General features: G+C 45.3%; 4 non-coding genes across 4 annotated transcripts; all 4 read left to right on the plus strand.

Moving 5' to 3' along the window:
* Window positions 1-3,205: 3,205 nt before the first annotated feature.
* On the plus strand, window positions 3,206-3,279 carry TRNAI-AAU (transfer RNA isoleucine (anticodon AAU)). Its single transcript has one exon. It is a non-coding gene; the product is annotated as a tRNA-Ile (tRNA).
* Window positions 3,280-4,508: 1,229 nt separating this feature from the next.
* TRNAT-AGU (transfer RNA threonine (anticodon AGU)) lies at window positions 4,509-4,582 on the plus strand. The gene has a single exon. It is a non-coding gene; the product is annotated as a tRNA-Thr (tRNA).
* Window positions 4,583-4,595: 13 nt separating this feature from the next.
* On the plus strand, window positions 4,596-4,669 carry TRNAT-AGU (transfer RNA threonine (anticodon AGU)). The gene has a single exon. It is a non-coding gene; the product is annotated as a tRNA-Thr (tRNA).
* Window positions 4,670-9,308: 4,639 nt separating this feature from the next.
* TRNAG-GCC (transfer RNA glycine (anticodon GCC)) lies at window positions 9,309-9,379 on the plus strand. The gene has a single exon. It is a non-coding gene; the product is annotated as a tRNA-Gly (tRNA).
* Window positions 9,380-9,733: the final 354 nt, after the last annotated feature.

The following is a 9,733-nucleotide window of genomic DNA, read 5'->3' on the forward strand; positions in this document are numbered from 1 at the left end:
AACCTACAGTCCTAATCTGCTGCCCAGCAAGTCCCCTGCCTACGCTACAGCTAACTTTATCTCTGCTCATACACTACTAGACTCAGTCTGCATATGTGCAAACTACTCCTACTTTGTGCAAATGCATAGATTGTGTGGCTGTGCACAAACGTAGATCTCACGAGCAGATATTTTGTGAAGGCTTCTCCTGTGTCTTGTGTACCTGCTACCCCTACAGGTAACTCATCTTCGATTGCGTGCACATGTACTCTCTGTGCTCACATGCTGCTAAAGCAGACTATGGGGGTCTTAAAATATAGCCTGCTTGTTCGTAGCAAGTCTGGGTACATTCAGGTTATATATACAGTGTACACGTGTCTTTTTTAGCATACACGTGCCATGCAGACCCAGCCCACAAACATGGTTTATTCTGATCTTTTTTTAATCACACACGTAGGCCCCCGCTCCGCCCCCTCCCCTGCCCGCCGTGTCGCATTTCTCCTCCCCCTCCCCTTATCTGCCTTCCCTCCGTCTGTTCCCTCTCCCCGCTCCGCCCCCTCCCCTGCCCGCCGTGTCGCATTTCTCCTCCCCCCTCCCCTTATCTGCCTTTGCTCCGTCTGTTCCCTCTCCCCGCTCCGCCCCCTCCCCTGCCCACGATCCCTTTCTATTCTCCTTTACCACTCCACTCTGGACTCCTTCATTTTGTGCTGTTTGACATATTTCTTCTCTCATCCAACTCTTCTGCGGGCTCCCCTCCTTCCCACTGTAGTTTGCAACAAATCCATCCTCCTTAAACCGTGTACACCATTTGCCTTTCACCCCTCCATTCCCTCTCCTGTCGCTCCCTTTAAATTCCCTCCTCCTTCCTTTTACTACCACTTTCCCTCTTTGTCACAAAAAAACCCTTTTATTCACTCGCTTTTCGTCTCTTTCTCCCCTCCTCTCCTCCTATTCTTTTCCCTTACCCTGTCTTTTCTCCCCCTTTTGTCTTTCGAATCCCACTCTCTCTCCCTCCCCTCACCCCCTCTCATTCCCCAACCCATTTCAGAGCTCAGTTCCGGAAGTGCCTCTTGGCAGCCGTGAGCTGCTGGGTAATTGCGCGTTTTGTAGCATTCCCAAAATGCATCTTTGACAGCTTGTCCAATGCTTCAATCTCTCCCCCAAACCTAGTGGGGCAAGTGCTTCGCTGCGCGCCGCAGCGGCGCTCCAGCGCGCCGGTAATGTTTCCAACCCACTGATATATCATAAGCGCCATGTGCTGTTTTGTGGCTGGATTTTTTTTTAAAAAGGGGAGCGGATATTAAACATCATACGGTATGTTAATGTCAAGTACGCCTGGATAAACATTGAAGACTTTGCTCTGACTCCAGCGTGTGGGCTACGAGATAATTAACCTTTTCCAACCATCCCTGTATTTTTTCTGGATGTCCACTTCTACAATGTTAACGGCGGTGCACTGTTCCGTTTGTTGATTCGACTCTGCTGAGATAACACAGCCCCCTCCCCTGCCCGCCGTGTCGCATTTCTCCTCCCCCTTTCCCTTCTCTCTCTTCTCTGACATGCAGTGTGCGGCCCTAACTGAAGTAGTGTAAACCCCGGCGCACAATAGCCAACACCCTCACTCACCCTCAACCCCTCACCCTCACTCACCCTCAACCCCTCACCCTCACTCACCCTCAACCCCTCACCCTCACCCTCACTCACCCTCAACCCCTCACCCTCAATCCCTCACCCTCACTCACCCTCACTAACCCTCACCCTCAACCCTTCACCCTCACTCACCCTCACTCACCCACCCTCACTCACCCTCACTCACCCTCACCCACCCTCACTCACCCTCACCCACCCTCACTCACCCTCACTCACCCTCACTCACCCTCACTCACCCTCAACCCCTCACCCTCAACCCCTCACCCTCACTCACCCTCAACCCCTCACCCTCACTCACCCTCAACCCCTCACCCTCAACCCCTCACTCACCCTCACTCACCCTCAACCCCTCAGCCTCACCCTCACTCTCACTCACCCTCACTCACCCTCAACCCCTCAGCCTCACCCTCACTCTCACTCACCCTCTCTCACCCTCAACCCCTCACTCACCCTCACTCACCCTCAACCCCTCAGCCTCACCCTCACTCTCACTCACCCTCACTCACCCTCAACCCCTCAGCCTCACCCTCACTCTCACTCACCCTCTCTCACCCTCAACCCCTCAGCCTCACCCTCACGCACCCTCAACCCTCACCCTCACTCACCCTCAACCCCTCACCCTCACTCACCCTCACTCACCCTCAACCCCTCACCCTCCCTCACCCTCACCCACCCTCAACCCCTCACCCTCACCCTCACTCACCCTCAACCCCTCACCCTCACTCACCCTCAACACCTCACCCTCACTCACCCTCAACACCTCACCCTCACTCACCCTCAACCCCTCACCCTCACTCACCCTCACCCACCCTCACCCTCACTCACCCTCAACCCCTCACCCTCACTCACCCTCACTCACCCTCACTCACCCTTACTCACCTCAACCCTCACCCACCCTCACTCACCCTCAACCCCTCACCCTCACTCACCCTCAACCACTCACTCACCCTCACTCACACTCACCCTCACCCACCCTCACGCTCACCCTCACTCACCCTCAACACCTCACCCTCACAAAGTGCAATAGCTCTCAGACCATTTCAGTTACAGCTTTTATAAATATTTATGGCTTTTTTTTTTTGTAATTCTTTAGCATTGGCTACAGGAAACAAAAATGCTAAACATTTACAAAAAAAAACCATAAACAATTCTAAAAGCACTAACTCTAATGGTGCGAGACCTATTGCATTTCCAATGCTTGTTTGATGGGAGCTGTATTTTGATTCCAGGATTTACGCCATCCTTCTTTCGAGTAGTTCATCGTGTCGTTCTTGTTAATCAAGCGCATCCAGTGCAGTTCTGGAAGTAATGTACCTGTTCCTTGGTGATCGCGTCCTGATATGTGTAAGGTCTGAGTCGGCCCAGGATGTCTGATCGCCTCCATGGGGTTTGTGATGAGCTAGGAATGTCCCATCTGTGTGTCTGTTGAGGCATTTGCCCTGTGTCGTTCATCAATAATGCTAAAGCTAACGAATGTCGACTGATAAATAAAAAGCTAATAGCTAATTCAACATATCAGTCACATTGGCACCAACGATGAATTTGTGTACATATGCCCTTACTGTAAATACTTGGTGGCCGGTTAGCTCAGTTGGTTAGAGCGTGGTGCTAATAACGCCAAGGTCGCGGGTTCGATCCCCGTACTGGCCAATACACTTTTTAGTTTTCCTTCTAGATTCATGAAATAGAAAAGTCAGCGGACTGCACAGGAAGTTAAAGGTAGCGCATTACAGGGAAGACTTATTCTGATAAATATCAGTGTGATGTGTTGGCTGATTGAACTGGTGTATATTATATGCTGCTAGCGCCATGTAATAGTTGCAGGTGGCACGGCTCTAATGAGGGAAGGACTGGGACAGAAAATAGGCCCAGGCACCAAAATTAAGATGGCCCCCTTAATTAATTAGAAAGCTGAAAAAGAGGCCCGTGTTTGCAAATTGGGGCAATTTTGAACTTGTAAGGGCACGCTGCATAAGTGTTTTGCGAGTAGTAGAGAACTACATATATTTGAGCTTGCTGAAATTAATATTTAATTTAATATCGAAATCAACAGCACAAATCGGTCAAGCAAGTCATAAACCAGCCCACAAACGAACCTAAAAATCCAGCCCTCGGGCACTGCCGCATTGCCCTGCAGGTCAGATACTGGCAAACCCTCTTTAACACAGCCTCCATGTTCTCGTGGGACTCTGTTTTTTGTATTTCAATTCTTTATTACATTTTAGAAATACAAATCAAGTAACGGTCATATAAACAAATGTGTGCACAAAAACAAAAAGTGTCCAAATTCAATATGAAAGTGCACTTTTTTAAGTGCTGCTAAATCAGTTAACATTTGTTCTCTGGTGAGAAATTTGCGAGCAACATAGTGTCTTTTACATCTTTGCAGATGGAGACAAGGTATCGAAGAAAACTTTAAACATTCAAAACACTTTCGTATCTATGTGTGTTCATCGGGGCTTTACAGATGCTGTATGTTGCTTTGACCTCTCTTCAGCACAAGTGGGGCGGGTAGGGGGGCCACGAAAGGTGTAGGAAGGGGCACACGGCTTACGTACATAGACATTCATGTGTGCCTAATATATATATGGGAGGTCTCTGGTTTACGTTTTGTACTTTCACGTATGTACATCACTTACTCCATCGGTGTATCGTGTTCATACTGTAATAAATGCATATTGCAGGAATTAATACAGATATGTATGTGTGCGGATGTACACTTTTCATGAGCCATCTTATAATTTTTCCATTTGTGTATCAGGTTTTCTGTCTTCTCCATTTTCTCGTTGGGAGCAGATGACAAATAAAACTTTGCACATTGATAACTATGAACTGCTATTTACATCGAGAAATGGAATGTGAGCACGCAGCACTTTGTAGGCGCTGTGGCTTAGTTGGTTAAAGCGCCTGTCTAGTATACAGGAGATCCCGAGTTCGAATCTCAGCAGTGCCTCAGCATTTTTGTAGGCGCTGTGGCTTAGTTGGTTAAAGCGCCTGTCTAGTAAACAGGAGATCCTGAGTTCGAATCTCAGCAGTGCCTCAGCATTTTGAACAATACCCCACTCTCCCTTGTTGATTTTATTAGAATTATCCACAGATACAGGATAATACTGTTAAGAAACTTAGATGTATTTGAAGGCTAAATTCCATTACTAACACTGTTACAGGACAGGCAAAATAGGTAGAAGCTTCACTGACATGAACAGGCACAGCACAGGCAGCAGCAGTGTACACTTAGCTTCAGAGTGCAGATGGTCACAGCACAGGCAGCGGCGTTGCAAGCTTCACATACATGATAAGGCTGTGAGTAGGCCTAAAGTGATGTTCAGGAGCAGAGGGAGTGGAAATAAAACCAGCGTGAAACGGACTCAGTTTTATAAGTAGATTGTATACACAGCACAGACAAGGCCTTATGGAGAGTGCCGGATACATTTCCAAATGACTCATTTGGAACAATGGGGCATATGTACAAGCCCTTATCGCCACCGCAATGTCACTTTTTCCAATGTTGTGGTGGCGATAGGGGCTCAGCCTTATTTACATGCCAGCATTAAGCCACTTAACGTAACTTAATGCTACCTTGTAAATAAGGCTCCCTTTCACGCTATGGCTAGCGTGAAAGGGGTGGGCAGTGGGTGTTGCGGTGGGCGTTCCACTGCAACATCCATTGATTTTGATGCTGCCCCCTATGTACAAGGGCAGCGCACATAGGAGGCAGCGCCAAATTAAGACCAGGGAAAACCTGGTCTTAACTTGGCGAAACAAGGAGAACTGCATTATTTCTCCTTGTTTTTGCTTTTTCCATGTGTGCTGCCTTGTGCAGCACACATGGAAAAAGCAAACTGCCATGGATTGTTTATGTAAACAAACAATCTGTAACAATCTGTAAAAAAAATGCCATTTTGTGACTTTCATGTGTGCTGCATGCAGCAGCACACAAAAAAGTGACAAAATGGCATATTAGGATTCTTTATGTACAGGAAGGGACACCTTCCGGCACATAAACAATCCTCCCCTGCACACAGACTCCCTTGCAATATGTTGCAAGGGTGTCTGCATTAGCACTACACTAAGTATAGCTCTAGCGCAGGGAGAAACGCAAGGCTGTACCATATCCTTGTAAATATGTGCAGCCTTGTGTTTTTGAAGTGGCGGAGTGAGGCCTTAATCCATGACAGCTAACACCTCACTCCGCCACTTTCTCATTCATATCCCCCTATGTGTCTTTACCTTGCTGCCTCATCTGGACAGTTGCTGCCCACTTTAGAGACTAGTCTAGCATACCATGACCGAAACTTGGCACTTCTCTGAAGTGTTGTGTCTAGTTCTGCAGAGTCTACCTGGAGTATGGTGTCAAGTACACAAAGTTCCATGTGGGTTTCTGGTAAAGCTTTCAAAACCTCACCAGGAGCAATAAAACTACTTTTGAAAACCACGTCTGGCATATTTTCTCCTGATCTGGTGTCCGTCTGTAGTGAAGGTGTCTGGTACTGGAGGTTACATCTGGGTTATTGTGTTGATTCTCAAAGTCACAACTGGCATTTTGTATCCAATTCTAATGGAAACATCAGAAGTTTTTCCTCAGGGGTGGGTGATAAATTCTGGTCCGCTGGTGGAGTTGGTGGAGTTTGGGCCACTCCGTGTTACACTTGTAATGCAGAATTTTGGCGAAACTCTACCAACCGCCATGTGACGGAGTTTTTTCCTCACACGCAGGTCGCCAATGGTAAGTTGGCGAGCAAGAGTTTGCACCTCCTTGCACAATTTTTGAGCGCTCAGATAAGAAGTACTATTACTTGGTGTGGTCTCCCAACCCCCCAACTAATAACCCACATTCTCACAAATAAGTTTATCTGGTAAGGGGCAAAACCAAGAATGCACCTACCCTAGCTTACAGTCACCCAAGACAGAGAGATCTGGCCATCCCCTATGTGAAACAATACCACCAAGTCAAAGGTAAACTTCTATTTACAATTCTTAATAGCGTGGATAGAGAAGATCTCCCAATTAAGGGTACAGCAGTTTCCCTGAAGAAAGTGTTAGTAACTGTTGATTTAGAAATTCATTTTTTTTATTTTTAGATGCATTTCAATTGAATGAACCTTAGTTTCTGACTTTCCACTCTGTCTTTAATGAAGTGTTACCGGTCAGGTCCACAGACTGTGGGTGGAGGGTATTTTGTAGCAGTGGATGGATGCTGGGGCGTGTCCCAGCTCACGCTAGATCTAATTCTGAATTAAGCTCTGGGCTTTGTGCATCGGGGTTAAGTAACCTCAGCTGGTCCAAGGAACTTGCCTGAGTCAGTAACCTGTATATTATACTTGTCTCATCATTATAAGGTTTATGGGTCAAATTGGTGAGGCGGGCACTTGGGCAGTGGGCCGGTATCTGAGTTGCAGCTGTGGGTCACTTTTTTGTGCAGTGTAGTGGCCGATTTGGGGTGTATCTGTGCTGTTTGGATGCCGACAGCGACCCAGTAGGGGCCTGAGCGTCCTTTCTGGAGGCAGATGGGCTTCTATTACTTCCATTTTTGGCCAACGGAGCGGAGTTGTCATTCCTAGTCTCTCGCTGGGCCGGTCCATTAATGTATGCAGACTGGGCTGGGGTCCTGAGCAGAAGTGGCCTCACTCATATTCTGGTGTGGTTCATCTTTGTGAACTAATCCATGTACGAAGAGTCCTGGCAACATTTCCATTCATTTGTTTTATTTGAGTGAAGTTAAGAAAACACGCCTCTCATAGAGACCCTCCCCTTCATTTATTAATACTTAAAACATTTTAGCAGTGCTTTGCGAAAAGGTGCGGTCTGCAAATGTGAGCCACTTTCTTAGAGTGCCCTAGCTTATTTTTTATCCCAATCCAACCTTGGCCATTTTAGATATTAATGTACCCCTGTCTGGTGCACGTGCTCTCTGCCTCCTCTCACTGATGGTTCATTGGGGTGAACTCTTGTCAGCTCTTAGCGCAAATGCCCATTGCCTGACCTATGTAATCTCTGTCTGTCCTAATAATCATATGGGCATCAAGAGTGGAGAAACAGAACAGCTCTCTGCTCGCTGTCCTGCATCTCTAACAGCCATCAGCAATAGGCACTCCAGAATATTGCCTGGGTTGATGACATTAGCTAAAAAAATTGATGTGTATTGGGACGTCATTCACCTGCTAGTCCCTTTAAACCATTGCTGTTATACTGTATCAAGCCTTTATTTCCGGCAGGCCTAGGTTCAGTCTTGGTGCTTTACAGATAATGTTTCAGTATGTGCAACAGGTGAGCCTCAGCTACCTTTTTTGTCCAATTTAGATAAGCACCGCTTTATAAATCAATCCAATCCAAATAGAAATACTGGATAACTCTCTTATTGTCTTTGTATACAGACGCTGAGTCTTGATGTACATTTTCAATGCTTGTTTAATATTCCATTTTAGGAAAAGAAAAGCCAGCCAACGTGTTTCGTTCTGAAAACAGAACTTCTTCAGGGCTGAAAGATTAAAAAACATATAAAAAGACAGTGTTGGTGCTATACAAGACAACACAATAAATATAGACATTAACAATGTCAACATAAATACAACAACATATAAGCAAACCATGATATTTTATCTTATGTACAGACATGTACTTATTGTCAATGTTTAAAAAATATATGCAAGTGCTGTACAATATATATTCACAGTGGTCCTAATGGTAACCAAGCTAGTTCAATGGTCTTACCTATTTAAACACTTCTTTAAGAGGCATTTTTTGATATCTTTTGCCATTTATTTAGCTAGACTCAGTTGCGTCCCTCTAAAAACCACACTTCAGAGATGCTACAGGAACCAAATTGTGTCGTCATTATCATTGATATTTTATTACTTCTAATGAGTGAGACCGAGACTGAAAGAAATTCCATGTACACATTTACAATACTAACATCAAAACCAACCTTCCAATTCATCGTATCACACCCCAGCGTTTTAAATAAATGCAATCTTAAAAACATCAATAAATGAGAAGTTTAATGATTCCAACCGCATTTCCAACCGTCATTAAAGCCAAATTAAGTATACTAAACATGCATATCTTGAACAAAACGATTCCATTAAAATTAGAATCGCAAACGATTGTTTCCAATTGTAACAACCGTATGAAACAGACCCAGAAAAGACATACAACATACAGTATTCATGGTCAAGTAAAATGCATATAAAAACCATGCAATATTTCATACCGAAATGGTTGTTCTCAAGCATTTGGATTGGATTGATTTATAAAGCGGTGCTTTTTTAAATTGGACAAAAAATTGACACTTTACCCCAGGTTTGGGTGGTGCTCTTAGGACAGAGGGCATTTAGAAATAGCACGCTATAGGTTGAAGACTAATTTGATTGGTAAACATAGGATTGGTGCCTTGCTTTTTGCTGATAGGTCCACTGTCCAAGGAGCCTCAGCTACCTGTGTGCTCTGATGTGCACATGTAGCATGAAGAATTTTTGGTTCACGTGTAAAACATTCTATAATAGTGTGAGTTTCCTGGCTGCTCTCTTCATATGAAGCATTGTGCGGCCTTATACATGGGCTCTTCTCTTTTTAGTTGCATGCATGTCCTTGGGATTAAGTACCACAATATATATCACATTGATTGTGGGTGGCTCTTTTGCAACTATGTTTCACTATCTGGAATCTGATTAGCATGTCAAGCATTGGTGGTTCAGTGGTAGAATTCTCGCCTGCCACGCGGGAGGCCCGGGTTCGATTCCCGGCCAATGCAGATTACATTTTTCATATGTTTCGCAATACTTTTATTAGGAAGTGTTAGGAAGTAAATTACAGTTTTCACATCAAGGCGTACTAAATAATTTTCAATATGCTACATTTATGCTCCCTGTTGCTATGATTTGTTGCATGAAATACTTCTTTGGAGCCGTCTTCAAACTCCCGACTTCATGCCACGTGTTTAAGTGTGAAAAGCCCTCTGGAGTAACGGCGCTGATTTGTATCTGCCTACAAGGCTTCTCTAACACGGCTTTAAACGATGTTATCACAAAATCAATAATCGAAAGCTTTATAAATGTGTGATGTCTCGGTATCAGTGCTTAGACACATGATAGAGGACCCAAGGCAC

Source organism: Lissotriton helveticus, chromosome 12 (genome assembly GCF_964261635.1).
Source record: "Lissotriton helveticus chromosome 12, aLisHel1.1, whole genome shotgun sequence".
In the NCBI taxonomy this organism is placed as follows: domain Eukaryota; kingdom Metazoa; phylum Chordata; class Amphibia; order Caudata; family Salamandridae; genus Lissotriton; species Lissotriton helveticus.